Source organism: Pleurodeles waltl, chromosome 4_2 (assembly GCF_031143425.1).
Source record: "Pleurodeles waltl isolate 20211129_DDA chromosome 4_2, aPleWal1.hap1.20221129, whole genome shotgun sequence".
Taxonomy (NCBI): Eukaryota; Metazoa; Chordata; class Amphibia; order Caudata; family Salamandridae; genus Pleurodeles; species Pleurodeles waltl.
In genome coordinates this window covers 170,722,992-170,750,390 of record NC_090443.1, presented here as the reverse complement: position 1 = coordinate 170,750,390, position 27,399 = coordinate 170,722,992, and positions in this window count along the sequence as shown.

The window sequence follows — 27,399 nt, the reverse complement described above, 5'->3', positions numbered from 1 at the left end:
ATAATCTCTAGATTGATCTACATGCAAAAGCTTTATAATCTAGTGCTTAAAAACTGGTATCTATAGGACTCTGGGCTATGGGGGTTAGCAATAGGCTTAAGTTTGGCAACTGTGGAAAATGTAGGTGAAGATAATCCTACAAGGAGAACAATTAATACTGCAACAATGGCAAACAACACCCCTACTAATACACATCAGCATTTATTTGTGTTATTAGTTTTCAAGACTTCTCTAGAATCAGACCATTGAGTAGAGGCTAGAGGCTTGTTTGCACTTGTATAAATGGCAAATAAAGTTCAAACAATGTGCAATTAAATTATTTACAGAGTCCAATGAGAGTACAAGTTCAAACTCAGTTCAGGTTGCAACTCTGGTTCACGGAGGCTCCTCTGGGATCTCACTCGTGTCCCCCAAATCACAGATCTCCCTTTCACAATCAGTATCAGCAACATATGTCCATTCAGGGCTTGAGTACCTCTGACATGGCGCTCTAGTTCTTTTTGATCTCCCGAGAACAGGTTATTCACTTTCACTGTTGGTCTGGCTAGAATTCTCCTCAATATCTGCTTAGACTATACTCAGTCTTTGTTCCATATGCAATCTTAATCTGTCTCTATATAGCCTTCTCAGCCAATGGTTCTCAGTCTCTACTCGATGTGACAAGGCACTAGGCCCTTCGTCAGGATTTGAGTCTGGTTCAGGTACCAGTCAGGCCAGGACTCCTCAATTGTCAGTTCATCAAGAACCCCCTCAGGCTGAGAATCCGCTGTCACAGGCTCTTGCCAGGACTCAGTACTTTGTGTACCCCGTCATGTTGTCTGTCAGTTTTGGAATGCATTTCAGGAAGTGGTACTGTCACATCATCAAGAGGACACTCCGTTCTACAAGTGTGAGCTGCATGAATGCAGTTGGGAAGCCCCCACATTTAACATCAGTATTCATCACTAGGATGACCTGGTACGGACAACGCCATCTAGGCTCCAGACACATTTTCCAAACGTGTTTTTTCACCAAGACCTAGTCACCAGGACTGAGTTTGTGGCACTGCTCCAAACTTGGAGAGGCAGCAACGACTTCAACCTGGCAGGATACAGAATGGATCACATGAGCTAGTCCCTTGCAATAGTCAAGAACCATGTCACCTGTAATCAGTGGCGGCTGGTGACATTGTAAAGTAGTGGGACGTAAAAGTTCGGTATGAGGGCCCTATGACAAGTGAGCGTAGTAGGCAAGCCCGACCGCTATAAGGGAGTTCGTGGGGGTGGGAATTCTGAAAAAAAGAGTGGGCAAGTGGTGGATTTTTAAGCAAATTTGAGACAGAAAGAAGGTTAATGAGGCAATTGTGAAAGTGTAGTTATGACATCAATAAAGAGATTTCATGATAATGACATAGGTACAACCTGAGGCCTGAGTTAATTACTGTCACGCTAGCCACATTCTGAAATTGACATCACAATGCAAGCTATGCTACCAGTACAGTGAGCAACCCTTGACCCTGCTTCAGCAGGTAGGTCGCTCCCTGCTCCACCGCCCAGCACCTCCTCCTCACCTTCCATTCCTTTACTTTTTAAAATCCCCAGCTGCTGCGTCCCCTGCTGCTCCTTCCGCCTCCCCCCTCCTCCTCACCTTCTGTTCCTTTGCTTTTTAAAATCCCCAGCCGCTGCATCCCCTGCGGCCCCTCCCGCCTCCCCCTCCTCCTCCTCACCTTCCGTTCCTTTGCTTTTTAAAATCCCCAGCCGCTGCAGCCCCTGCAGCCCCTCCCGCCTCCCCCTCCTCCTCCTCACCTTCCGTTCGTTTGCTTTTTAAAATCCCCAGCCGCTACGTCCCCTGTGGCCCCTCCCGCCTCACCCCTCCTCCTCCTCACCTTCCGTTCCTTTTTAAAATCCCCAGCCGCTGCAGCCCCTCCTGCCTCCCCCCTCCTCCTCCTCACCTTCCGTTCCTTTGCTTTTTAAAATCCATTGCCACTGCGACCCCTGCGGCCCCTGCCGCCTCCCCCCTCCTCCTCCTCACCTTCCGTTCCTTTACTTTTAAAAAATCCCCAGCCGCTGCGTCCCCTGCGGCTCCTCCCGCCTCCCCCTCCTCCTCTTCACCTTCCGTTCCTTTACTTTTTAAAATCCCCTGCTGCTGCGTCCCCTGCAGCCCCACCCCCCCAGCCTTCCCATTCGTCCAGCCCTCCCTCCTCCCAGCTGCCACTCCCTCCCTCCCTTCCATTTATGGCAGCCGTGGCGCGGACGCGCCACTGGCGCACCAAAGGCAAGCCCGTCTGCGCCCAGCGCCAGTCCCCCTGGCCCCCTCAGACAAACCTACTCCCCCCTTACCCTCCACTCACTCAACCCAGGCCCTCGCCCCACCTGCACCCTTTCCAGCCCCACACACACTCATGGCCCCTTCACCTGCCTCACCTGTCATTTCTCCTGCTCCTGATCTTTCACACCACACACCAACCACAGCGACCCCCCCAACAACAAACACAACTCCCCTAATGCAACACACACCTGCTCTGCACCCACTACCAACAAACAGCCCCACAGCACACCACCCCACAACACCCTCATGCACCACACCAACACCACCACCCACAACCACCTCAACTGCCTGCTCCTCATCACCCGCTCCCTTCACAAACATGCCATAGAACTCTGGGACCACATCACACTCACCTTACATTGCCTTCCTCACGGAAACCTGGACCAACCCCTCCTCGGAACCCGACATAGCCATCGCCATCCCAAAGGGATACAAACTCCAACGCAAAGACCGCCTCAACAGGCCAGGTGGTGGCGTCGCCATCCTACACAGGGACACCATCAAAGTCACCACTTGCTCCCAAGACACTATCAACAACACAGAACACATGCACTTCCTAACCCACATTAACAACAACTCCACCCTCAGAGGCACACTAATCTACAGACCACCAGGACCACGCCCCACCTTCTGCGACACCATCGCCGACACCATCAGCTCGCACGCCCTCACCTCCACAGAGTACATCCTCCTCGGTGATTTCAACTTTCACTTGGAGAATCTACAACACCACAACTATACCTCCCTCATAGACAACCTCACCAACCTCGGGCTCAAACAACTGGTCACTGCACCCACCCACTCAGCAGGACACACCCTCAACGCAATTTTCACCTCAAGCCAACACATAGCCTACACCCACACCACCAAACTCCTTTGGACTGACCACCAGTGTCCACTTCTCTTTCACCAAACCCCCCACACATCACCATCAACACACCACACCCTACCGCATGTGGGACAAGACCCCCACAGAACGCCTGAACTCCCAACTGGGTCACAACCCCCCCCCACACACACCAACGACCCCAACACAGGAGCACACAACCTCTCGAAATGGATCACTCAGACACACTAGCCCCCCACAGAAAACACATCGCCACCCGCAACATCAAGAACACCCCATGGTTCACACCCGAACTCCAAGACTCCAAGCGCAAATGCCGCCAAGCGGAGAAAATATGGCGACAAGAACCCTCTACAACCAACTTCTCCACCCTCAAAGCCACCATTCGCACCCATCACCAACTCATACGCACCGCCAAAAGAGATCACTACAAGACACGCCTTGACAAGAACTCTGAAAACAGCAAAGAACTCTTCACCATCATTAATGAACTAGCCAAACCCAAAGCCAGCAACATAGACCCCTCACACACACAGCCCCTATGTGACGCCGTCTCCAACCACTTCCACCACAAAATGCCAGACATCCATAACAGCTTCATACCACACACACACACCACACACCCCTCACTCACCCAACTCAACCCCCACTCATGACCCCTCCACCACACTCACCACCTGGGCCCCCACAACACAAAAAGAAACCGAAAAAACCATGAACTCCATCCACTCCAGATCCCCCTCCGACCCCTGCCCACATAGCATCTACAACAAGACCAGCCCAACCATTGCCCCTATACTCTGTAAGACAATCAACTCCTCTTTCGACTCCGCCACCTACCCAGACCCCTGGAAGCATGCAGAAATCACCGCTCTCCTAACAAAAAACAAAGCCGACCCGGAGACCCTCTCCAACTATCGCCCCATCTCCCTCCTCCCTTTCCCCACCAAGGTTGCCGAGAAATTAGTCAACGCCCGCCTATCCCACTTCCTCAAAGAAAACAACACTCTTGACACCTCACAATCTGGGTTCCGCAAGAACCACAGCACGGAAACCACCCTCATCACATGCACTGACGACATTGTAGTGTAGCCATTTTTTAATGTAGCTTTGTGCGCGTTTGCTTAACGTATTAGGCCTCTGTGCACTTTGCCCTCGATGCATTTTATTTAGCCTCGCACTGTTATTTTACAATAACCAGTTTCACTGTCTTGTTTTATTTCCTTCTATCACACTGTTTAGCTTACTTCAGCACTGTGTTCCCAAACAATACATTCTTGCTTGCTCTGTGCTTCAGTCAAGGACACAGTCTGGTACATTGCTGATAGACGTGGTAGAAGTTTAAATCAAATCAAATCAAAAACATTTATAAAGCGCGCTACTCACCCGTTAGGGTCTCAAGGCGCTAGGGGGAAGGGGTTACTGCTGCTCGAAGAGCCAGGTCTTGAGTTGCCTCCGGAATGCGAGGTGGTCCTGGGTGGTCCTGAGGTTGGTGGGGAGGAAATTCCATGTCTTGGCCGCCAGGTAGGAGACCACCTGCCGTGGTGCGGCGGATGCGAGGGACGGCGGCGAGTGCGATGTTGGTGGAGCGAAGCTGACGGGTGGGCGTGTAGAAACTGAGGCGACGGTTGAGGTATTCGGGTCCCTTGTTGTGGAGGGCTTTGTGTGCGTGGGTGAGGAGCCGGGAGGTGATCCTTTTGTTGACGGGAAGCCAGTGCAGGTGTCTCAGGTGGGCGGAGATGTGGCTGTAGCGGGGTATGTTGAGGACGAGGCGGGCGGAGTCTTTATGGTTTGTAGAAAGTACACATCCTTACGTAGGGACGTTTCTTAGAACACCGGCATGTTAGTTATAAAAACACTTTCTAGTCCTGGTACACGAAAGAGGGAGATTCTGACCAGGAACCCACAACTAGATGCTGACTGCCCTGTTGCAGATGCTGATCCAGATCACAGGCCTTTGCTCAGGTATGAGGGTTGATGTCCTCCCGGGGGAACCAGAAAGGCAGGCTTAGAGCTTCACATGCTGTGCTCAAAATATAACTTAGAGAGAACATAATTTAGTTGCAATATGATAGCCTTATTCTTATGTTTCACTCTCCCCGTTACTATTTCAATCCTGCTGTGTTGTATGGTTCTGGTTATTGCAGCGCACGCCTTGTTATCTAAAATGCAATCGTTTTATTAAACCAATCTTTAAAACTCAAACTGCCTTTGTCATTTATATATGAGACCGCACTTTGTACGAGAGAACTGGTTGTGACCTGAGTGACCACGACTTCCCTGGGAAGCACTAAGATGTCATGCGCTCGGCTGCCCAATTGTCTCTTCCCTTTGGGAGAGATGAGGCACTGCTAGTTAGCCGGAGCATAACTCGGTTGGGGTGACAAGGGTCCTTCACCGTGGGTCAGACTTAGTCCCCCACACTGCGAACGATCTTCCCACCCAAAAATCCAGTAGTCTCATTAGGATAATGAGAGCCTACGTGACATGGCGCCGCCAACGTTTGGTCTGGCTCTAATTTTTGGGTCCACCAGTTTATCTCGGTCTCATATAATATAATGATCCCTCAGTTCCTTTAGCAGAGACGTCGGAGGCACTGAGGATTTCCACCACAGCGGTATAGGTAATCCTATATACAGCGGATGGTTGTTCAAGCTTGAACCTTAAAAGGATAGACCCCGTCTTGGTGTGCCTTCTCTGAACTCTCGCTGTTTTTCTAATGGCGATTCCCCAGGTAATACAAATAGCTCTTAACATGAGACAACCGCTCACCGCACATTTGTTAGCAAATGGTCTTACAATCCAGGGTGGTCCAGTCACGTTTGTGGTGGCCGCCCACGCAGCCTATAGAACAGAACTTTTTTACTCTTGGGTCACATTTCCAGCAGTTGATGGGAACACAAATACATTTCACACATATACAGTTGTGAACGCGCCTGGACAGTACAGGGCATACGCATATTTAGAGATACCTCTATCTTATCAAGAACATAATAATTGGCTTGATGGCACCCTACCACATACAATATTACCAGTAAGGTTAGGTCCACTGAGTAATGATGGTCCTACCTGGCCTTTATTGGCCACATATACACCACATCCTGCGGTTGCAAATATGGCGGTGGCTGAAGTTTGACATTTATATACAGACTTGACGGCTACATGTAGACGCTTAATACAATTTGTGATGCAGACACTAAATACAAACCCAGCGCATGCTGCTCCAGCACAACCACATGCAGTAACACCAGGTATAAACCCGGTGACTGTACACTCTATCATGGGTAAAGTCCCAGCAAAACGGGAGGAGACTCCATTTTGGTTGGCACAGAAAATTAATACGCTGGAGGCGGTATTTTCCATACAGGACCTCAGGACAAACATAGAATAGAATACTAACTATGTGTTTACCCTTTGGGATGGTTCCCACAGTGGAACATTGTAATACGTGGGGCATGGTGTTTGCTGCGCTCTATACAACGGCACACGGTACACCGACATTGGCTAACCTACCGGAAGTGCTTAAACAAATTCAGGATCAATACGGGGCAGCCCCGGCCTTAGATTTAGGAATGCAACTGATGGGCAACTTTGTCATGGTTTCTTCAATAATCCTAAGCAATCTTATAGGGGAAGCAGTTGCACTTGCAGTGCGCATGCGTCTTCGTGACGTCCCGCAACAAGATCAGGAGCGGGAACTGCCTAAAATAATAGCGGAAACATATTCCAGTATTGGTCGAGATAGCCTAGGGGCTAGACCACAAAAACCTCAATTTCAGGGACAAATTTGTAAAGAAAATGCTAAACAGCAACCTGAGGGTAATAAGAAGCGCTGGGAGAAAAAACAACAAACACCTAAAAAAGAAAGGGGAGAATCTCCACGTACGGAGACCCCGCAGAATAGGTATAATCTCAGAAATAGAGATAATATAAAAACGCCTGATAGATATCAATATACTGATACACCCCAATCTTGTTCCTTTCAGGACTCATTGGAAAAGAGAAATGAGAGAGGTGGGCGGTCAGAGCGGAGGACAGAGTACGTGAAACCGAGACAGGAATCACAACGCTCTTCTGAGGTTTCTGTCAAGAAGGAAGAGAAACTGATACAACAAAAACAACAGTTTGAAAAGAAAACGGTGGCGGCAGTCTCAGTTAGACATGCCACTCAGGAAGAGAGTTTTCTTGAAGAACAAGACATGGGCACTAGCATTGCTAGGCAGCGCGGCAGAGGTCACAATAGTTCACCGGAATCTTCTAGAGTATCTGGAGGTGAACGCAACTGATGACTTCATACAAGTTGAAACAGCAGATATGCGTGCCTCCGAACCCGATAGGGTGTATACGGTGACTTTACAATTGGAAGAAGACATTGAGCGCACTATACACGCAATCTTTTGGGATCATGTAGTTAAGATATATGACATCTTGCTGGCTGAACAAGATTGGCCCCCTGATTTTGTCCGCATCTACCCAGTTGGGGAGGAGGTTATTAAACCTTCCTTCTCGCCCCTTGTTCCAGGGGAACTCGCAGAGTCCTATTGCATCAAATGGGCTCTAGCACAAGTACCTGCCTTATATAGAAATCACATAGGGTGGGATAGGGATTCTCCATATCTTGTAATTCCGATTAAAGGTGAACCTCAGCCACAACCGCAGTATCCTATAAAACATGAAGCAAGGGCACCGGTGAGGGAAATACTTCCACAACTAGAATACAGGGAGTAATTGAACCCTGTGTCTCACCGATGAATAATCCCTTATTCCCTGTAGCTAAACCGGACCATTCATATAGAATAGTGTTAGACTACAGACATTTGAACGGACATACACGTACATATGCTATACAAAATTCACATAGCGCAGCACTGATGAACAACATTGTGCGGAAAAAATATAAAACGACTTTAGACATCTCAAATGGATTCTTCTGCCAGAATATAGCACCCGAAAGCAGGGATCTCACAAGCTTTAATGCGTTAGGCTCCCAGAAAAAATTCTGTAGTTTGCCTCAGGGGTATAAGAATAGCCCGGGAATGTTTGCGGCTCGTGTGACTGCAATTTTACACGAGTTGGACCCTGAAGCATTGTCTTATGTAGACGATATATATCTCACAGATGACGAGTTACTACAACATTTAAGACAGGTAGCCCGCATTGTTGTAGGGTTTGCCAAAATTGGCTACAAATTTAACTTCAAAAAATCTAAAATTGCCTTCCTCAGCGTCATATTCCTGGGATATGAGCTGTCGAATGAAGGTAAGAGCCTAGCGTCACAATTTTTAGAAAAATGTGCACAATTGCAACCACCTAATACGATTAAGAAACTCCAATCATTGTTGGGCTTTCTAAATGTTGGCAGAACATACATTCCTGATTATGCTACACGCATAAAACCTTTATATGAATTAATCCGTCCTGATTTTTCAAGCGAATTTTGGACAATTGAACATACACATACTCTTCGGGAGTTACAAGCAGATCTCCTAGCTGCAAAACATTTACATACACGGGACAATAAGACGCATTTGGTCATCAGGGTGATAGCTGGGGCCATTGGGTTTACGTATGTCACATTTAATGAAGGTGAGACAGTCCCGATTGGATACAAGTCCCACTTGTATTCGGCTGCTGAACAACGATTCGCACCAACAGAGAAAATTCTCACTGCTGTACAGATGGCTGTTATTAAGGAACGACCTCTTGCCCAGGGTAAACGCATTATAGTAGTTTTCCCTATTCCGGCCCTGGAGGCTGTTACAAAAGCGAGCGTTCCTAAGGCAAAAGCACTTCACCCGCGATAGATACAATGGGCTACGTCTTTAACAGCCACTGATGTAGATTACATTTTTGACCCAAAGTTACAAACTCAGAAATTTCTGCAATATGAAGTTGAATATCCAGTTTCCGCCGACACGTTGCCGATTGATCAATATCAAGTAGTCATTTATACCGATGGCTCTGCGCAACCAGCGATTGGGACAAAACACCAATATTCGGCTGCATGTGTGGTAGTGAGCGGCTATATGGAGGGGGAGAAGTTCTGCACCCAACATACTTATACACAGACCTTAGGGGATTGTACAGCATAATTAGCTGAGCTGAAAGCTCTGCTAATGGCACTAGAACATACAGATCCGACGCAGTTCACACTGATTGTTTGTGATTCGTACTATTGCGTCCAGTCTTTTAATGAATATCTACATTACTGGCGTTTGAATGGGTTCAGAGATTCAAAAGGCAACACCATAAAACACAGACTACTGTGGGGGAAGGTAGCAGACTTGAAAGAGACGCTACCCAAAGTCCATGTTGTGCACACACCTGGACACCAGCGCGTTGGAATACACGTTGCTGGAAATACTTTGGCTGATGAAGCCGCAAAGTCAGCAGTGGCAGTTGCCACTGTAGCTGCAGTGACTCGTTCGAGTTCCAACCCAGACACAGAGATTATGGCTGCCATAAAGGCTACGGTTGATGGCACGCCTTATCCAAAAGGATTTCTTAATAGATACCAATACTTTATGGGAAGTATGCTGAACGCTGAAGTTAGAATTCCTAGCGTAGGCATACGCGATATCCCCAATAAAGCTGTTAGACCACAATTGATTAAGGCAGCGCATGAGGGAGTGGCATCTGCACATGCTGGCGTGTCCGCTACAATTTCACTATTGCAGGCCCGTTACTGATGGCCTGGTCTTTATAAAGAGACTAAGCAGTATGTCCTTTGTTGTGACATCTGTCAACAAATTAAAGTTTCCACAGCTAATCGCCCGCCGCAGACACCCCTCTTAATATCCAACAGACCATTACAATGTGTGTACTTGGATCATTGTGGTCCACTAACACCAGATAGTGCATACAAATATATACTAGTCGCTGTTGATTCTTGCTCCAGATTTGTGTGGGTGTGGCCACAGCGCTCAGCTGACGCTCGGACTGTTATTAAGGATTTGCGAGTCTTTGTCGGTACATATGCAGTTGCAGCATTCCATTCGGACCAGGGCCTTGCTTTTGCCTCAAGGGCATTCAGGGACATCATGGCTTCGTTGGGGGTCCAGCTCCAGTACTCGTCTCCATTTCATCCCGAGGGAAATTCTGTTGGGCAGCGATTAAACCGCGATTTAAAGCAATCCTTAACGGCCAGGGTCTTAGGTACGGGTTGTAGTTGGCTAACCCACCTGTTCCGCTTCAAGTTGTCTATACCAAAACTGTTGCCTCTCCGAGCTTGGGGAGGGTGGATGATGATCTTGCATCAGTTCCACTAACAACAAATAACTTAGAAACATTTGATCAAGTCACCATGACTACTGACGTGACGGATGGTGCTATCTACAGTGTACCACCGCGAGAAACATCATCTCCTCCATTGAATACGGCGACTCCTTTTGCACGAACTGCCTCTGGTTACTTTGCCAATAACAACGATGATCTATCAGACTCGTTTGCCTCTTCGACTACTGACCTGTCAGGTCCACGTAAGCTGATGCGTTGGCTTAAAGATACGTATTTTGTTTTTCCATGGAACTATCTGTGGCTTTTATTGACTATGCTAGCATTTTTTCTTTGGATTGGGTTTGTCATTACCTTTTCTGTTGATACATGGTCATTTTCTTCCTGAGAGAGCAGCGGTTGAACAGGTGGAGGAGGTGATGAAACCACATTTTTCATCACATAGGGTGCAAAGAGACTTGTCCTTTGTGAACATTTCTGCAGTACCAATTCCGAATGGGATTGTGTGGGATAAAGTAATGTTTGATATATACGATCCCACTGAGATAATTCAATTACCGTATGTCCTAAAGTTATTTATGAATGATATAGTAATACCAGGCATTGAATCTGATGATTGGGATGTGAAGACAGTTGATTCAATGATGAAAGATTTACAATATTATACTGTCTATGAAAATTAAGATGTTTACCAGTTTAAAGACAATTATGGTGACATGTTTTGCTATAATTAATATGGGCACCACTTCATACACAAAGCAAGTAGTCCAAAATCAATATTTGACTATATGCAATGGGAACATTGCCCAACTCCCCCGCAAGGGAGTTCCAAAACTTACTTTGATAAATTTACGTATTTTTCTGGGCATCATCAAATGAATGCTAAGTCATATTATTTTAAGTTAACTAAAGATAAGCAAATGTTGTTGACTAATACGAAATTCATATACTCAGATTCTTTTGTTTCCCAACTGTCGATTGAAGGTTATGAATATTGGTCAAATAATGTTGATTTGAAAAGTGTTTGGGGAACAAAACATTTTCAAACAAAGGGTGGAGAAACATTGTTTAAAGCATGTCTCATTCCTGTCCAAATGATTTTTTTGAATGAAACAGTACAGCAGACTAGCTGCTTAAGCTTAGCAACAATCAGAGAATTGAACATGCTGAGTATACCTGTCCCCGCAAAAATTAATAACTGGCAGAAATACATAAATGCCACTTTTACTGAACTTACAGAATGGGTCCAGAATGGTACATTTAAAACTTCATTGACACGTCCAGGCGGGTGGTTATTGTTGCCCATTGACACCAACGGGTGTCATCAGTGTTTTGTCACCTCCTCGGGGGGTTTCTGGACGAGTAGGTCAGACCCTTGCTATATATCACCAGAACATGCTGAAATAATTACTACATATAGGGGGTCATTCTGACCCTGGCGGTCACCGACCGCCAGGGCCAACGACCGCGGAAGCACCGCCAACAGGCTGGCGGTGCTTCCTGGGCCATTCTGACCGCGGCGGTAAAGCCGCGGTCAGAAAAGGGGAACCGGCGGTTTCCCGCCGGTTTTCCCCTGGCCCAGAGAATCCGCCATGGCGGCCGACCCCCTTCCCGCCATCCCGTTCCTGGTGGTTTCTACCGCCAGGAACAGGATGGCGGGAACGGGTGTCGTGGGGCCCCTGCACTGCCCATGCCACTGGCATGGGCAGTGCAGGGGCCCCCTAACAGGGCCCCATAATGATTTTCAGTGTCTGCTTTGCAGACACTGAAAATCGCGACGGGTGCCACTGCACCCGTCGCACCCCAGCAACTCCGCCGGCTCCATTCGGAGCCGGCTTCATCGTTGCTGGGTCTTTCCTGCTGGGCCGGCGGGTGGCCTTTTGGCGTTCGGAATGACCCCCATAGTGTGGGAAAATTGTGTCAACAATGGTTAACATCATCCTCGCTAGATGCAGTTAAGACACATCTCACTCTCCTGTCTAATAACACTGACTTACAAGATTTTTTGTCAGGCCCAAAGACACCACGTAGGAAGCGTTTCTTTTATGAGGTATACAATGAAATATGGAAACTTTCCCAGCAGGAGGCTGCAGCCCGGTTAAGGCAGATAGATCAGGAAAATTTGAAAAAGGCATTAGCTGTTGTGGATAATGGAATTCACACCTTGTCCGACCGAATATATACAATTAACAACATTGTTTCCTCTGCTATAGACATTATACGATCTGATATGTCTTCTTTATATCATGGACAAAGGCAGACCAGGTCCATTATGCAGCTGGGTTGGACACTTCAGACATTGAAGGCGAGTCGCATTCCGTGGCAGCACATCAGTTCCAGGGACATATTTTTTCCTTTAATTTAACGCGACAACAACTAATGGCTAAGAAGGTGGCGGCTTATGTCATGCTTAACATTGAAAAGTTAGAAAGATTGCCTTTCACCGTGGCCGAGATTCCCTCTGCAGAGTGGTAAATACACCGGGTTATTAATCTACCTATTTCTACATTACAATTCACTTCTTGTCTGAAATATGTTCCGGTAGGCAGATATGAAAAGTTGGGAGATAGTTACATCCATGAAGTGTGGGAGCTTCCCTTCTTATACAGATGTCTCAATGGTATGAAAGAAGCCTTTCTTAGCGGTAGTGAATGCGAGACTTCGGTCAGCCATTCGATGATTTGTAAGCAGCTGTCCTTGCATGGGGCGTGTAATGCCTCAATGGCGAACTTGGCTTGCTATCTGAAGGGAGTTCCGGTCCCCTTGATTAAACGCACATTCCAGGTGCTTTCAAACGGCAGCTACGTCCTCCTCAATAGTGAAGACTGTTGTGGTATGCGGACCGGAATATTTTACGTTGTTTCGGTCACTAAGGTCGTTACTTGCTGCGGGAGTGTGTTGTTTCCCCCCACTACAATTAGGGAGGTAGCGGATATTTGGCCTCACATTGCTACTTCCAAGGTGAATTTTGACAAGTTAAGTAGACTGAAGGCTTTATTGTTTCAGAAGCATGTGGCCCTTACATCTGCACGCAAGACCTACGCACTTCAGGTGGCAAGGTCATCAGCGGAAATACAGTCCCTGTTAAATACCAACTTTCCGAGCCACTTTGGTGAACTCGTGGGACGTATATTTAATGCGTCCAGCACGGCTGGATTAGCACATTTTTTCAAAGCCGTTGGTGTTGGTTTCGTTCACACCTTCTCTTCCATATTTGACTTAATACCTTTGGCTATTCATTCAATTTTCTTAAGCATTTTTGGGGGAATTTCGATAACTTTGGCTTTATTAGCCGGCATTTTGCTGTTGCTGTTGTTTTTCCGCAATGGCTGTCCCGACGCAACAGGGACGAATGTGGGCACTCCCATAAGTGCAGCTGTGTTGTGAACGCATGATGCAGCACTTTGGAGCAACACTCCTGGAACATTTGGGGTGTGACTGGTCTCTGTCATTCAGACCAGTTTTGGATTGTGTGCAGCCCGTGTTTTGGTGCCATTGGTGCTCTTTTGAACATGCACTAGACGTCTGTCTCTCACAGCAGCGCCCCCCCCAGTGGTTGATGCTGATCTGTTGATGTTCCCGATGAGGGCTCATTACCAGACATGCGCGCTGCGTTTGCTTCGAGAAGCTGATTACAAGATACCCTTCCTGGAGGAAGTTGATATTAACTCGTTTACGGGCTCTGCACGGGATGCTGCCTTGGTTGACACTCGGCCTTTGGAACACACCTGCTCCCTAATAGTCTTTGGCGTGGATCTTCCGGTTTTGTCATTTGCGGAAGTGGAGAATCTCCTGCTTTCCATGACCACTGTTTGAATTGAGTTTGTTCTAAATTGACATTGTCATATGAATTCGGCATTTTGCCGCATGCGCATTTTTTAAATTGAGGATTGATATGCTTTGGTGTCCTCTTAACTTGTTGAAATTTGGTAGGGTTTTAATAATTTTTTAGATTAGGGCATTTTGAGCTTCGGCTTAAACCACTTTCGACCGACAAGGAGAGGGTGTAGTTTAGCCATTTTTAATGTAGCTTTTTGCGCATTTGCTTAACGTATTAGGCCTCTGTGCACTTTGCCGTAGATGCATTTTATTTAGCCTCGCACTGTTATTTTACAATAACCAGTTTCACGGTCTTGTTTTATTTCCTTCTATCACACTGTTTAGCTTACTTCAGCACTGTGTTCTCAAACAATACATTCTAGCTCGCTCTGTGCTTCAGTCAAGGATACAGTCTGGTACATTGCCGATAGACGTGGTAGAAGTTTAGTCTTTATGGTTCGTAGAAAGTACACATCCTTACGTAGGGACGTTTCTTAGAACACCGGCGTGTTAGTTATAAAAACACTTTCTAGTCCTGGTACACGTACGAGGGAGATTCCGACCAGGAACCCACAACTAGATGCTGACTGCCCTGTTGCAGATGCTGATCCAGATCACAGGCCTTTGCTCAGGTATGAGGTTTGATGTCCTCCCGGGGGAACCAGAAAGGCAGGCTTAGAGCTTCACATGCTGTGCTCAAAATATAACTTAGAGAGAACATAATTGATTTGCAATATGATAGCATTATTCTTATGTTTCACTCTCCTCGTTACTATTTCAATCCTGCTGTGTTGTATGGTTCTGGTTATTGCAGCTCACGCCTTGTTATCTAAAATGCAGTTGTTTTATTAAACCAATCTTTAAAACTCAAACTGCCTTCGTCATTTATATATGAGACCGCACTTTGTACGAGAGAACTGGTTGTGACCTGAGTGACCACGACTTCCCTGGGAAGCACTAAGATGTCATGCGCTCGGCTGCCCAATTGTCTCTTCCCTTTGGGAGAGATGAGGCACTGCTAGTTAGCCGGAGCATAACCCGGATTTGGGGTGACAAGGGTCCTTCACCGTGGGTCAGACTTAGTCCCCCACACTGCAAACGATCTTGCCGCCTAAAAATCCAGTAGTCTCTTTAGGATAATGAGAGCCTACGCAACAACATCAGGACCAAAGTCGACAAAGGCGAGACCGTAGCACTCATCCTCCTAGACCTCTCCGCAGCCTTTGACACTGCCTGCCACCACACACTCTGCAGACGCCTCCACAACATAGGAATTTGCCACAAAGCCTTAGACTGGCTCACCTCCTTCCTCACCGACCGGACCCAGAGAATCCGCCCTCCACCTTTCCACTCCACCGCTACCAAGATCATCTGCGGAGTCCCCCAAGGGTCCTCCCTCAGCCCCACACTCTTCAACATTTACATGATCCCCCTAGCCAACATCCTCCGATCACACGGAATCACTATCCTCTCCTACGCAGATGACACCCAACTCATCCTCTCCCTCACCCGCAACTCCACCACCGCCAAAACCAACCTACACGCTGCTCTCCTCGACACCGCCAACTGGATGACAACTAACCACCTCAAGCTTAACTCCCAACAAAACCGAGATCATCATCTTTGGCCCCAACAAAACCATATGGGACGACTCCTGGTGGCCCACCGCCCTAGGCCCCGCACCCACCCCCCGCAAACCACGCACGCAACCTCTGCATCATCCTGGACCCCTCCCTCTCCATGACACAGCAAATCAATGCTCTAACCTCCTCCTGCTTCCACACACTCCGCACTTTGAAAATCCTTCAAATGGATTCCCCCAGAGACCAGGAAGGCAGTCACCCATGCACTCATCAGCAGCAGACTAGACTACGGTAACGCCCTCTACGCCGGCACCACACTCAAACTCAAAAGCAAACTCCAGAGAATCCAGAACACAGCCGCACGCCTCGTCCTTGGCCTCCCCCGCCACGAACGAATCTCACCACACCTCAAATCCCTTCACTGGCTCCCCATAGACAAGAGAATCACATTCAAGATCCTCATCCACGCACACAAATCCCTCCACAACACCGGCCCAACCTAACTCAACGACAGAGTGAACTTCCACACTCCCACCCGCAACCTCCGATCAGACGCACCACCACAGGAGGCAAGTCCTTCTCCTACCTCACCCCCAAAACCTGGAACTCCCTCCCCACCAACCTCCGCAAAACCAAAGACCTCCTGCTCTTCAGAAAGAACCTCAAGACATGGTTGTTTTGAACAGTGACCCTCCTTGGCCCACCTTCCCCCCCCCCCAAGTGCCTTGAGACCCTCACGGTTGAGTAGCGTGCTCTATACATTTTTTTGATTGATTGATTGATTGATTAAGTACAGTGGCAATGGTTTGCATTTCAATAGAAAGTTCACGTTGAGCCATAATCTTAATGTCAGAGGAGCCATGCAAAAAACACCTGTCAATGAAAAACTGCAAAATGAAACCAGTTAAGGACAGTATGAAAGCACAGCAGCAGTGTGAAGTTATCTGTATTCTTTTTAAGCAGCATTTTAATACACTTTCGAGTAGTGCATGCGCTGCAGTTTTGTGGCACTTTAAATATAATGCTTAGATATTACCAAAACTAAGCTTCACAATGCACAACCTTTCAACCTCGGAAGGTTGAGTGGGCTTAGTGCAGGCAGGACGTTGCCCATTTCCTACCTCAGCATTAGTGATTAACTCACTGTAATATCTTATTAGGAAAAATCGTGACTGAAAACAGCGCTATCTGCTGGGTCAATTTTGAGTGAAACCGAAAGTAGGACATTTTAACAGGTGAAACCTGCTCTTCCTTCAGCAGCCACATCTTACAATCCCAGCATTTGTGTGAAACATGAATTTATATCAAAGAAAATGTTCCATATCAACTTCTAGTGACTCTAAAACCACCTTTAAACGTATGTACTGCTGAGGGCCAGTAACTATATAGAAGAAATCTGCCTCAGTGTCTCATTAATGGAGGCCACAGGCGAGCACATTCCTGGAAATGTAAAGACTAGTGAACGTTTTCATCAATTTATTTTAAAAGTTTTTCATATAGTTTACACCTTTCTTGAAAAATCCTGATTTTAATCCGTAGTTTTTAAAAAAGGTAAAACCATATCAATTCGGACTACATATGCAAATAGGAGTTCAATCAAATTTGAGCTGGTGGTTTCCGGTGCAGGCCACCGGCACTTATTTTTTTAGGGGCGGCACTTATTTTTCCTGCCTCAAGCATTCACTGTGAGCAAAAGGCACATATGGGAAAGACAAAGGAAGAGAAAAAAAGTGTAACAAAGGGAGACAGCAGAAAGTTGCAAGAGTGAGCTGAAGGGGAAGAGAGTGGCTGTAAATCGATTTAAGAGGCCCAAGATGGCTTTAAGATTACCCTGCTTTAGAATTCTCTGCGCTCATTTGATTGCAGCAGCTGCATGTTTCAGAGGAGAGCTTTGGGCACCGGGACATTTTATTTTCATTTACAAATTAAGCACTGAGAAATACTTAACACACCACATCTAACCTAGCATATTGCCTACCATGCCTCGTTGCTCTCCAACTGCCCCAACCTGCCAAACCATGCATTATGCACTGCCATCGTCCATTAGCAAAAATAGAGGACCATCGACTGACTCGGATGCTTGGGAAAATGGGTGCTGGCCATTGTAATGTAGTGGTGTAACCCCTTCATACGTTAAAGGTGGTTATCTGCCCACGGGATTTCAGCCTCTTACCGTTTGTTTCAGTGAAGTTCCCCTGTCATTGCAGCTGTTCTGCTGCCAGCTGAGCCGGTAATGGATGTGACAAGCACTGTGGGGACACACTCTGTGTCTGTGCAAAATCTGTGCCCTGGTCATGTGTTTGCCCGGGGTACTTGAAAAAGGTTTGTAGTTGGCAGTCTTGATACGGCTCCCACTGTTTTCAGTTCTCACCATGCCGGTCACCTCTTGTGTGCTGCAAGATGAATGACCTCATCTCACTCCCCACACCCCTTGACTCCAGCAGCACGAAGATTGGCTGGGTGAGGGGCTGCCAACACTCATTTGGAGCCTTGGGGGCTGTGGGAACAATCCCCCAAGCTCCTACATTGCACAACCTGTAGAGGGCTCAAGCGCACGTCGGGCTTGTTGGGCCGAAGGCAGCCGTCCAAACTGACATGCGCTCTTCACCCTGAAAGAGGCCCGCACCTGCTAATCAATAAGCAGAATCTGAGCAGAGGCTCCCCCCTGCACATCCCCCTCCGACCCTCCCATGTAGCTTCTTTGTCCCAGACGGGCAAGCTGCACACTGCTGTGGCAAAAAGAAACTATGCAATCAGTATGAAAACTTTTTCATGCGGCAAACAAACAGGGGGGCGGCGCCCCTGCACCCTCATAAAGAAACTGCCACTGTCTTTAATGTTCACAAGTGCATTTGCAGACAGTGTCATTGCTTTTCTCATGAGTATCTCATGAGGGAACAGTCCTGTTTTCTCTTAGGAACACTACAAATGACTCAGCAAAAGAGGCTAAGGCCCTCATTACGGTGACCTTCCTGTGGCCCCTATTACAAGTTTCCCGCTGGGTCAGTGAGTGGAAACAGAGTTTTCGCTGGCCCAGCAGGAAACAGCCCACAACATTGACATTGGCTCGTAATTGAGCCAGCGGCAATGTTGTGGTGCATAGGGTGCAACACCACCCGTTGCACTTTTCACTGTCAGCTAATCACTTTCTCTGTCTTCTAATGAGGTAGCTGGCTGCCGCCGAAGCAGTGGTCCGACTGCTTTGGCAACAGTCAGACCGACACGTGAGCCTGGCTGTCCTAGGACCACCAGACTCGTAATGAGGGCGTAAGTGTCTGGCCACTCCAGAGATGTTGATGCACACACTTTGGCCAATCTGGATTTCAACATTTCCTTCACCTGCTCTACGATGCCAGAAGCCTCTGGCTGCAGTGTAATTTCTGCACCATTTTTAATTCTGCACACAACAATTTCAGGACCTTATTATTGAAATGAGTCCCTCAGTCTAACCCAGCAAAGTCAATAAACCAACCCTAGGAATTAAATCCCTCAACAACTTGGCTACTGTGTGACTGCCATTTCTCCTAGTCGGGTAGGCCTCCACCCAATGCGAGAAGATGCACACAATCATTAGGACATATCTCCGCCTGAGGCACACAGGCTGTTAGAAATGGGGTCTCTGGTTGGCTGTCAGTTTGCACTCTGTCCAAGCAGGGACCATCACGCTAGTCAGGTTAATGGAGAAACACACATAGCTAACCCTTCCTAACCCCACAGGGTAGCTTGGCACAAGCAGTCAGGTAATCGCAGAAGCAATGTGTAAAGTATTTGTACCAACACACAGTAATACAGTGAAAACACTACAAAAGGGACACCACACCAATTTAGAGAAATAAGTCATATTTATCTGAATCAAACAAGACCAAAACGACAAAAATCCAACATACACAACTCAAGATATGAATTTTCAAAAGAATAAGTCTTTCTCCATAGAAAACAATGGAAACCTTGATTTTACAAAAAATACCTAGTTTGCATAAAAAATAAACTCACTAGTGAGGCCATGCACCGTTTCTTCTCCGGTCGGGTAGGCGATGCGCTGTTTTTCTTCCTCACAAGAGTAATGCATCGATTTCCAGACAGGGCACCTTGAATCCATGTCGATTCATGATGACTTTGATGTCAAGGGATGATGAGTGAGAAATTCGGTTGTACGGTGTTAGAAAACCAATGCGTGGGGGTTTGACTCATTATCAGCAGCCACAAGCAGGTGTTGCGTCATTTCTCCAGCTGCGATGCGTCGATGTCCCAGCTGTGATGCAGGTGGCGAATCAAACATTTCCCCGCATGGCATTCTGTGCGTGGATTTCAGCTCTTGTTCTGCCAACTTTACCTTTCAAGGGCCCGGGGACTGGATAGGGCACCTCTTGTCAGGGCAGGAGTCTCAGCAGAGAGTCCAGGTGCTGGCAGAGGAAGCTTTGATGGCCCTGAGACTTCAAAACAGGAGGCAAGCTCATCTCTATGCCTTGGAGATTCTTCAGGATTGCACAACAAAGTCCAGTCTTTGTCCTAGGCTGAAGCAGCAACTGCAGGATAGCCTAACAAAGCACAGTCCCAGGGAGGGGCAGCACTTCTCCTTGGTTCTTCAACTATTCTCCTTGGCAGAGGTTCCTCTTCATTCCAGAAGTGATCTAAAGCCTGGGGTTTTGGGTCCACTACTTATACCCCTTACTGCCTTTGAAGTAGGCAAACTTAAAAGGAAAGTCTCTGTTGTTCACAAGATCCTGCCTTGCCCAGGCCAGGCCCCAGGCACACACCAGGATTTTGGAGACTGCATTGTGTGAGGACAGGCACAGCCCATTCACGTGTAAGTGACCACTGCTCCATCCACTCTAGCTCAGATGGCTCATCAGGATATGCAGGCTATACCCCAGCTCCCTTTCTGTCACTTTCTAGAGGAGATTCACTAACAGCCCATCTGTCAGTCTGACTCAGACAGGTTATCCACAAACAGGCTGACTCACAGAATGGTTTAAGCAGGAAAATGCCTACTTTCTAAAAGTGAAATTTTCAAATTAAAAATCTAAAAAACAACTTCACTAAAAGATGTATTTTTAAATTGTGAGTTCAGAGACACCAAACTCTAACTTTCTATCCGCTCTCAAAGAGAATCTATACTTTTAGAATATTAAATGGCAGCCCCCATGTTAACCTATGAGAAAGATAGGCCTTGCAACAGTGAAAAACTAATTTGGCAGTATTTCCCTGTTAGGACACGTAAAACATATCAGTACATGTCCCACCTTAAACTTTACACTGCACCCTACCCATGGGGCTATCTAGGGCCTACCTTAGGGGTGCCTTACATGTATGAAAAGGGAAGGTTTAGGCCTGGCAAGTGAGTACAGTTACCAATCGAATTGGCATTTTAAAATTGCACACACAGACACTGCAGTGGAGGTCTGAGCCATGTTTACAGTGTTACTGCACGCCCACTAGTAGCATTTGATTTACAGGCCCTGGGCACCTCTTGTGCATTTTACGAGGGACTTAGTAGTAAATCAAATGTGCCAATCAAGGAAAAGCCAATTACACATACATTTTACACAGGAGCACTTGCACTTTAGCACTGGTCAGCAGTGGTAAATTGCCCAGAGTACCAAAACAGCAAAAACAGAGTCCAGCACACAGTCAAAAAATGGGAAGTAGAGGCATAAAGACATGGAAAACCACCCTAAGCATGCTAGGTCTAACATAGGCATTTCAATGAAATCCTTCTCCATTCATCTGTTGACACGCATCACATCTGTGGAACAATTCTTCAGTAACCAATCTATCTGGTGGGTTAAATCAATGTTGTCTAAATAATATAACCATGACATCCCTCCCAATTTGCGCTGTTCCATGGAAATGTCTTGCCATTGGGGATAGCATGCTGTCTGGCAACACTTGCCTGCCATCTCTAGAAACACATATATCATCATCTCTTTCACACGTCCTGCTGTGATCCAGCCCTGCTGTTTTGCCTCTGACACATGCCACTTGCAATCTCTTCACTTCCTCACAGGTATCAGTTGTTGGCAACCAAAGGTTATAGTTGGTCTCACCTTCAGATTAATTTACATATTCACCATTGAATATTTGTGATACATGAGCACAGTATTGTGCAACGTCATGAGCATAACAGTTGCTCACTACCACATAATCATCTCTACTGCAGTGAGCAGGACACTTCACAACTGCAATTTTTGCAGGCAGCTGTAGTGCTTCAACCAATCTCATGACATTTCCTGTTGCAGATGGGGATCCAGATGATGTCATAAATCCTCATTGTGACCACCACTGTCCAAAGTCATGAACAACACCAATGTCATGATGACTATTTGTAAATATAGTCACTCTCAGTTGTTCAGAGGCAAGGCAAGTTCTAATAAGAGCTAGCTCTTCAGTGACATGTGCAGAGAACATCCCTTGAAGCCAATAGGCATCGACTATCCCTGAAACTGTATGGACTGCATAAGCAACTCTCAAGTTTCCTTAATTCTCTCTTAAACATGACCCATCCACAAACAGTATGTAATCAGAATCTACTAGTGGCTCATCTCGTTTGTTTTGTCTCGACTTCATGCATAGTTCAGTGACATTGATGCAATCATGCTCAACCTCACCCTCATAATTTTCATTCTGTGGGAGAGGAATTAAAGTGGCAGGATTCAAAGTAGCACATTTCTTAAGGGTCACGTTCAGCTATTTCTCAAATGCTGTGTGCGGGTATGTGTGAACAAAATGTCAACCAAATGTGGCACAAGAACAGTTAGAGGATGTCCCTTCACAATACTTTCTCACTGTTTTATGCAGACACCAATTGCTGCCACGGCTTTAAGGCACTCGGGAAGCCCTGCTGCTATGGGATCAAGGCTAGCAGAATAGTAAGACACCTGTTGTCTTGCAATTCCATGCATTTGTGTAAGCACTGAGAGAGTGCAGTCCTCCATCTCACTACAGAAAAGAGTAAAAAAGTTATTGAAATCAGGTATGCCTAGTGCTGGGGCATGACAGAGACTTTCTGTCAGCTCTAGGAAGGCAATCAAGCAGTCATTATCCCATGATATCAGAACAGACACATCCTTGTGTGTCAGACTCTGTAAAGGCTTGGCCAGTTGCGAAAAGTTGGTTAGCCACTGGCGACAGTAGCCCACCATTCCCAAAAACATCCTGACTTGTCTCTGGGTGGATGGCAGGATTCCTGACGCTATTGATGTACTCTGCAGGAGTAGCACCAACATTTTGGTGCTACTCCTGCAAAGTACGTAGGTGCCCATTGTATTCAGTGGCATGTCCTCTATTAATGCCTGCTCAAAGCAGGCATTAAAGGTTCTGAATAAAATGGCACAAGTAAATCTCATAGATTTCCTTGCACCATTTTTTCACCCCTCCCTCTAACGGGGGAACACCCCGCCCTTGAATATATTATGCCTGGCACAGTCATAATGTTGTGCAAGGGTTTACAAAGTGGCACAATGCATACATTTGCGCCACTTTGTAAATATGGTGCATATAAAAAGCCACTTTAGATTTCTCTTCTCAGGCCTTACTATCATATCCTCTAGCTAATGAAAGCTTGAGAACGCACCTACAAAAGAAAAAACACGCTAGCCAAGCAAAATACATACCCAATTGTCAGTGAACTCCTTAACTAGCCTCAAATTAGCATGTTGGGCTTCATGCAAAATAATTTAGTAACACAAATTTGGAAAACATCTAGCTATGGTCTCTGTCAAAAGCAGTTGGTACCTAGAAAGGAAAGGCAAACAGATAATTACAATTTCATTATCATATAGTTACCCTCCGTAATGGGTCAGCACACAGAGTTAGTCTTTGTCCTCAGGACAGTAGTCGATCCACCATCAGCCAGGACAGAACAGCAAAGTCTCCGCAAACAGGGCAGAAAGTTCTTCCCTCTTAAGGAGTTGAAGTAAATGTCGGGGAAAGGGGATAGTTCAAAGTAAAGAAAAGTCTCTCAAAGTAAGGATAAGGTAATGGCTGCAAGGAACGGCAAAGGATGGCAAAAGAGTGGACGATTTCTCCTTGTGGTATGTCATCATATTAAATCCGTCGAACAAACTCTTAATTTCTAATTGGGCAAAATCTGACGCACCACTATCTCTGTCCAATGGTGGAGTGGTCACCTTACTAGAATTATCACCTAGGACAGTTCTCATGGAGTTCATTGGCTCCTGAGATTTACGTCTTCATCGGGTGAGATGGCAGGTAAGAAAAGTTACACGCACGGCTTCAGTTAGTAGCTCCATTGTCTTTACCAGTTCAGGCGACCTTGTACCTGTTGCGAATTACACTGTTGCGTTCGGCAAGAATGTCTCCTTGAGCAAGTCGGGTCTCATGAGAAATAATTTACTACGGTTACACACACACATCTTCTAGCTTCTGGAAAAGTACAGCTTCAAGTCCTTCAGGAAGACAGCACAGTACACGTTAGGAAAACACATTTAATATGAGGACGGGCAGCTAGGCTCAGACCCTTGCTAACTAAGGCGTAGTGAGTAATTTAGCAAAACTTAACATATAATTCTTAATGCTAATACAAAATCACACATTAGTACATTATTGATTCATCATTAGTCAATTTCATTAATCCTCGTATACATTGGTGGCCACTCCCCGTGGGCACATTTCAAGCGCATATGTTAACATTAGTCTGTCACGTTTTCTATGCAGCTTCATTACACATTGCTTTGCAAGCAGTTCATGTTAATTTTGATTATAAAAGCTATGCTCCAACAGGAGTTCACAGGAACACACAGAACTCCGTGTGTGGCCTAATCATTCAGTGGGTACCTTGATGAGGAAGACGCTACAACTGCTAATGTGATAGGGGATAAGTAACCCATAGAAGAAAGTGCTCTCCTGGAGAGTTTGCCTTGGTCCAAGCTGCTCATGCATGCCACATGTGTCTTTGTCGAAGAGCCAAATCAATTGTTTACGTATGTAGAGTCATAGCGCAACTCTAGGTGTTGTGAAGCATGTGAATGGAAAGACACCTTCACTAAAAAGTTTATTCATCTGTGGTAAAAAAATATACAACAAAGATCATTCAAAAAAGGTACCGCACTGCCACACAAAATAAAGGTATACCACATGCAGAGTGTTAACTCTGAAGGCAGACTTAACCAGCTTACAAAGTGCAGTTAAAGACAATCATAATTGGCTATATATCATTACGAATAATAGCGCTAGCTGACAGAACAAGCAAAAAGGAAGCATACTGCTAATATTTTTACTTTAGTCTTGATAAGTGGAGAATTATGACGTCAGCACCATGCGGGAGACCCAAAAAGAAGCTCTGGGGTTGTGTTAACTGAGCTGTCCAATACCTGAAGTGCACACCATCAAAGCTGCCATGTGACGCCTCAGAAAAGCTCCAGTGGTCTCCATTAGTGACGGGGCATTGATGGAGATCAAGAAGAAGGTCAAAACTTCAAAGACTGTTCTTGACCAGGAGACTGAAACATCATTGGGTCTCAATGACGATGCAGATTCCCAGGGACTATGGACAGCTTCGAATAGAACTCCACCCTCAACATCAGCCACTCTCATGAACAGTTACGATGCTACCCTCTTCCTCAATCAACCGTCACCATCCGACACTGTCAAAAAGCACAATGTTGGTGATAGGTGTACTGCCTGGATAAAGACATATGAAGATGTCATTGATGCACTCAAACAGACTGATAACAGGAAGATTATCAAATATCTCAAAAATCTTGCTGATGATGGTGTTAAAAAAGTCATAAAGCAAATGCCAAGAACTGACGAATTAGTCACATTTTGTTAGATTAAAAATGCGGTGAATCTCAAGGTTAATCCAGTACCAAATGTCAACTAAAAACAATATGTTTTCAGTCAAGAACATCAAAGAGTTGGCAAACCAATCAATGAATTCACAGAAAGACTCAACACACTCATCAAACACTGTAAAGTAAATTAATGTAATGATCAAGAAACAATGCAGCTTAGCGTAACCAGTTAATGCTTATCCGATTAATTTGGGCGATGATTGCTGAGAGAAACTTTTGGTGCCTGATTTAGATATAGGTGGATGGGTTACTCTGTCACAATGGGGACGGATATCCCATTCACCAAAATCTAAATCCCATTATATCTTATGGGATTCAGATTTAGGCAGATGGAATATCCATCACCATTGTGACAGTGTAACCCATCAGCCACTATCCATATCAGGCCCTTAGTCTTGAGTGAGTGTTGATTGCTGCCACACCTAAGGAGCATGCTAAAGCACAAGCTGCTGACATGGAGGCTGGAGGTACCCAGAGCGAGTCTGTCATGAGTATGAAAAGTCATTCAAAACAAAAGGCTGAAGGACACAAAGTAATGTCTACATGCAAAAAACAGTTGTGTTTCAGGTGTGGGGTTGCGTTTCCACATGAAGGAAAGTGTCCCGCCATTGGTCAGATATGCAAAGGCTGTGATAAAGAGAGCCATTTGTGCAGAGCGAAGGAAAAAGTAAGAGTGTAACAGCGTGAAGACTAAATTGCTGCCAGAACATTCCAGAAGCAATGTTTGACGTGCACTCACAACGCAGAAAAGAAGAAAACTGCAGATATATTTCAAACTTTGTATACATGTTAGTTCATTTAGATACAAGAGACCTAATTTTGGCGTGCCATCAGCTGCAGAACTTTTCCAAGACATCATACGACGCAAAATACAACCTGTTGTGAATGCCTTTAACTATGGCGTTGACATACTAGTTTTTGGCGCTGCACAGTAGAAGCACGATAGAGCCCCCACACAAGTATGCCAATTAGTCATTGATACAGGTTTGACTCTAAACACAGAAATGTGTGAGTTCAATGAGACAAAATTGAAATTATTTGGACATAACTTTTCTGATGGGGGCATGTCATGTGATCTTGCAAAAGTACAAGTTTTGACAAATACTGAGCCCCCACAAGATGTTTCAATGGTACCTTTGTTTCTTGGAATGGCCAGCTACTGTTCACGATGCATATAGGATTTTGCCACTGTCAGTTCTCCATTATGAGAGTTGTTAGGCTTGGCATCATTGGCATCGTCTCCCCTAACTTTTTGCCTCTACTTGACAGGTTGCTTTTGTGTGCTGGACTCTGTTTTTGCTGTTTTGTTTGCTCCGGACACTTTACCACTGCTGACCATTGCTTAAGTGTAAGTGTTCCGTGTGTGAATTTTATGTAACACCCGCAACGGTTGCTGTTGACGATGCAAGCCCCCACGCAGGGCAGTTTCTTGACACCGTGCAACCAGATTTCAACGCAACATCGCTGGGCGTGGAAAATCAATGCAAAGCCTGCCCTTACCCGAGATGCCCTACTAGGATCGACGCATCTCTCTTTTGCTGGAGAGAAGAAACGACGCACGCCAACCCAACCGGAGAAGGAACAATGCACGGTTTTGTTTGAGAGTGAGAAATCAATGCATTGCTAGCCTTTTCCGACACACTCGCCCGTGTGGCATTATTTTGACTCTACCCAGGTACTTTTGTGCAATAGCAGCGTTCTCACTGTTTTCTATGTATTGAGACTCTTATTATTTTGAAAATTCATAACTTGACTTGTGTTTGTCAGATTTTTATCGTTTTGGTCTTGTTTTGTT